The sequence below is a fragment of the Colobus angolensis genome, unplaced genomic scaffold (genome assembly GCF_000951035.1).
Source record: "Colobus angolensis palliatus isolate OR3802 unplaced genomic scaffold, Cang.pa_1.0 Scaffold92, whole genome shotgun sequence".
NCBI classification, from domain to species: Eukaryota; Metazoa; Chordata; class Mammalia; order Primates; family Cercopithecidae; genus Colobus; species Colobus angolensis.
Window position 1 is genome coordinate 1,303,770 of NW_012123154.1, and position 4,898 is coordinate 1,308,667.

The 4,898-nt window shown below is 47.8% G+C and overlaps 1 protein-coding gene across 1 annotated transcript in view; it reads right to left on the minus strand.

Moving 5' to 3' along the window:
* PDILT (protein disulfide isomerase-like, testis expressed) overlaps positions 1-346 on the minus strand; it is a 41,709-nt gene extending 41,363 nt beyond the window's left edge. Inside the window, exon 1 of the mRNA XM_011931871.1 lies at positions 101-346. The gene's annotated coding sequence lies outside the window, so the exon portion shown is untranslated. The remainder of the gene's footprint in view (positions 1-100) is intronic.
* Between the last annotated feature and the right edge of the window lie 4,552 nt (positions 347-4,898).

The following is a 4,898-nucleotide window of genomic DNA, read 5'->3' on the forward strand; positions in this document are numbered from 1 at the left end:
AAACCCATACTTAAAACTTAAACTGGTGACACCTGGCAGAGAAAAGCTTCCCAAAGCAGAGCCCAACAGTCAGACTTCCCATTTTCACTGAAGCTCGTACCTGCAGGAAGCCACGGCCACTCCCAGGGCTATTGGGGCCGAGCTGGGGCTGTGCTGGGGGTGGGGCCACAAACTCTGCGGCCCTTAAGAAGGGAGGTTGTAGCCTGAAGAGGAGGCTCCTGGCTTCTCCTTGTGATCAGGGCAGGACCTGCAGATGGCTGGGCATTCTAAAGAAATCCACAGGCAGAAATGAAGTCCCTTCCTGGGCACACAGAGGCCACAGCAGCCTCAGCAGCAGTTCTGAGTTCTGGGGTTCTAGAGGACCGGGGGTGACCCTGGAGAAGAATGGGCCATTGTTGAGTAAGAGGGGGCCCTGCCTGGCAGCCCTTGCTGAGTTCACTTGAAGGCCTGGAAACAAAACTCACTGTGGGGTGCTGGATATGGCCCAGGAGGGCTCTGAACTCAGTGCCTATGGATTGGAATTTGAATCCCAGCTCTGTCTTGAACAGCTGTAGGGTCTTGAGAATGTCACTTACTGTTTCTGAGGTTCGGTTTCCATGCCTGTAACATGACATCTAACTCAGAGGGGTGTTGTAAGCAAAGTAAATTACGTGGAATTTAGAGGATAATTAAGGTTATGAAGAAAAATAAAACCTGGAAGGATGATGAGGAACGCCTGAGAGGGGGATGGGATAAAACAAGATGATTTTTTTTTTTTTTTTTTTTTTTTTTTTGCTTGATTAGCTCTTTTTAACCCTAGATACACACGAAAATCCTCTGGGGAGCTTTTAGGAGAACACTGACACTCAATCTCACTCCAGACCAATTAATTCAGAATTGCCCAGGATGGGGTCTAGATACCTACATGTTTCAAAAGCTCCCCAGATGATTCTTTTGTTTTATTTCAACTTCTATTTGGGAAATTTTGAACATGTACAAAAACAGAGAGATGGTGTAATGTACCCCCAAGGTACCCATCACTCAACTTCACTTATAGTCATGACCAGTGTTATTTTATTTATATTCTTGACTCTCTGCCCTGGATTATTTTGAATCCAGTTCTGGGAATCATGTCATTTCACCCATAAATACTTTATTATAAATATTTAAAAGATAAGGATTTTTTAAAACAACACAATAACCACAATACTATTATCATACTTAATGAAATGCACAATAATGTCATCATATCATCAAACATCTAGACAGTGTGCGAATTACCCTGATCGCCTCATAAATTTTAAGTCTGTTTAAATCAGGACCCGAATGAAATCCATGAATTGTCATTGATTCCTTTGTCTTCTAAGGCTCTCCCAGGTAAATCTATCATTCAATTTGTAGCTTGAGAAGCACAAGGTCAAATGACACTAACAAAGGGCAAGTGGAGAAAAGGAAGAGGGGTTTTCTGGACAGCTGAATGATACAGACCATTTAAATCTATGTCTCGGTCAAAAGGCTCATTACCGTCAGCTCAGCCTTGAGTCCCTAATGATCTCAGGGTCCCAGGATTCACCAGGTGGCATGCCACTTACCAGCCCGGAATGAGCCTGGTACAGCCGTGATGACTATCAGGTGGAACCCCTGTTCTTAGAAATAATTTACTTGCTTGTTTATTTGTTCACTGATGCACTTACTTGTGAAAGAATTCTTTGCCTAGCTGGAGACATCAAAGTACTAGAGAGTTAGTTTTTATTCTACAGAAAAGCACTTGAATAACCTCTTCGTTGTGATATAAACATAAGGGTCACCCAGAACCATTCTAGGCCTGACAGTCCCTTCAAACCTTCCAAACCTCCTCGGTGCCCAGAATCCCTTGGCTGGCAGGAGGGAGCCAGATCTGCAAAAGCCCCAAAGGGCCTTCAGAGAAGAAACCTTGAAATTCAAGGTTGTGAGACCCTCTCTGAGGGGTCTGGATGGCACTTGCTGGAGGACAGAGGAGACCTTGAGTCAGCTGGACTCCTTCAGGGTACAGAGCTGAACCACGGGCCCAGCTCAACCACTGTGGAGGGCTGAGCCTCTGAGCAAAAGCTAGGCAGAAGGGGCTACAGTGGGCTCGTCCTCATGCCCTCACCTCCCAGGCCTTTGACAGAGTGTTTCGCTGGGTTCCTGATCAAGGAAGGGGTAGTGGGAGGTGTCAGGTTTCCTGCTAACCTGGGCGGGCTGGGTTATGAGCCTCAAATGTTTCCAGTGCTTCAGGTCGAACAGGACGGAGACCAAGCCCCACTGCCTGGCAAAGAGAGCCCTCCACGGTCAGACTCTGGCCACCAGGCTTCCCTTTGGCTCCACGGAGCCAGTCACCGCTCCTGTTCACTCACTCACTCAATCACTCATTCATTCATCAAATAGTTTTGAAGTCTTAAAACATGTTAAGTACCATTCTAGGCGCCAGGGATACAAACAATATTCCTTGCATCTTAGTGGTGGGAAACACAGTGAGATAAATAGATGCGATCAATAGTGTGTCAGATGATGGTAATGCAAAGGAGAAAAGGTGGATAACAGAAGATTCGAAAGTGATAGAGTCGAGGAGGAGTGTTGATATTTTCTTTCCTTTTCTTTTTTTTTTTTGAGACAAGATCTCACTGTGTCACCCAGGCTGTAATGCAGTGGCACGATCTCGGTTCTCTGCAACCTGCGCCTCCCTGGTTCAAAGGATTCTCCTGCCTCAGCCTCAGGAGTAGCTGGGATTACAGGCACATGCCCCCATGCCCGGCTAATTTTTGTATTTTCAGTACAGACAAGGTTTCGCCGTGTTGGCCAGGCTGGTCTGGAACTCCTGACCTCAGGTGATCCACACACCTCGACCTCCCAAAGTGCTGCGATGACAGGCATAAGACACCGCGCCCAGCCGATATTTTAAATAGGGTGACCACGGGAAAGCTTCATTTAGAAGTTGACATTTGACTAAGGGAAGCAAAGAAGTGAACTATTGTATTTGCATTTCTGGGAGTATGGGAGAAATTTAGTCTCTCTCTGCCCTGCTTCTGTTTTTTCTCCCAATCTCTCCCACAATACCTGGCTCAGCTCTGCAACATCCAAGGGCTCCCCTGAGACTATAGCGCCCACCCTGGTCCAGCCCTGGGACTGTGCTCTCAGCCATCCTACCTCCAGCCTGCCCTGACCTGCCCCTTTATTCTCTCAACCTTGGCCCTTGGTTCTCCCGGCACCTGCTTCTCTAGCCTGACACCGCTGTGGTTCTGCTGTGTCCCCCAGCACAATCTCCCCAGCCTCACAAAGTCCAAGCTCAGCTCCAACATCAGCTCCCTACCTGCTACTCAGAGAAGAGTGACTGTGATGGGAAACTTTTATCGATGAGAATAGCCAAAATCGAGGGGCCAGTCACCAGCCATATTGTGCTGAGTGCCAACTGTGTGCATTCCCCACACCAGTATGCCATGGAGAGACCTCGTGTCTCAGTCACCCTGGTTTCCTGCCAAGAGGGTGTGGTAACCTCCTCATTGATCCTGCCCCTGCTTCTACTCTTTGCGCTTCACCTCAACCCATTCCCCACACAACAATCAGACATTTCTTTTATTTTTATTTTTATTGTTTGAGACTGTGTTTTGCTCTTGTTGCCCAGGCGGGAGTGCAATCGCATGATCTTGGCTCACCGCAACCTCCGCCTCCTGGGTTCAAACGATTCTCCTGCTTCAGCCTCCCTAGTAGCTGGGATTATAGGCGCCCGCCACCATGCCCAGCTAATTTTTGTATTTTTAGTAGAAATGAGATTTCACCATGTTGGCCAGGCTGATCTTGAACTCCTGACCTCAGGTGATCCACCTGCCTGGGCCTCCCAAAGTGCTGAGATTACAGCTGTGAGCCACTGTGCCTGGCCAAGATTTCCTTTTGACACAGGAATTCCATCACACCACTCTGCCTATTAAAAGATGCTCACTTTTATATATTGTGCAAAAAAAGTTTCTGCCTCTTTTTTTTAACAATCCGTTCACGAAACCACACAACAGCCAAACCGTTCTCTGTGGTCTACCAGGCCCCACTGGCTCTGGACCCATCTGGCCTTATCGCCCTCCTCCTCTCTCTCCCCTCCTGCACTCTGGCGAGCCACACCGGCCTCTTCCCTTTCCCAGGCACACCCTACCTGGAGCCTTTGCCTCTCCCTGGGGCACCCTTCCCTCACATCATCAGCCTTTTCTGGTTCTTTGGGTCCTGGCTCAAATCCAAGCTCATCAGAAGGGTCTTCCCAGGCTGCTCTGTCTCACCCCATCTCAGCTTTCAGCACGCTCTGCCATATCACCATTGTTTGCGTCATATTTTGTATTATTATTTCTGAGTGTACTTTGTTGTCATCGTTTTGAACTTTATAATGTAAATACCGTTCACAGCTGTTTTCTCCCCTCCAGAACAGTGCCTGCACCAGATTTGGAGCTCAACGAATGTTTGTTGAATGAATGAACGAGTGGCCTAATTTAATTCTTACACAGCAAACCCCATCCATGGTTCATTTCAGTGGTTCTCAACCATGACTATGCTGAGAATCTCTTGGAGGGTGTAATAGAAAATGCTGATGTTCAAGCTCAAACCCAGTAGGTTCTAATTCAATTGGTCTGGGGTTGGGTGAGTCTGGGCATTGTTACTATTTTTTTAAAGTCCTCAAGTTGATTCTAATGTGTAGCCATCTATACCGAAACCCATACTTAAAACTTAAACTGGTGACACCTGGCAGAGAAAAGCCTCCCAAAGCAGAGCCCGACAGTCAGACTTCCCATTTTCACTGAAGCTCGTACCTGCAGGAAGCCACCGCCGCTCCCAGGGCTATTGGGGCCGAGCTGGGGCTGTGCTGGGGGTGGGGCCACAAACTCTGCGGCCCTTAAGAAGGGAGGTTGTAGCCTGAAGAGGAG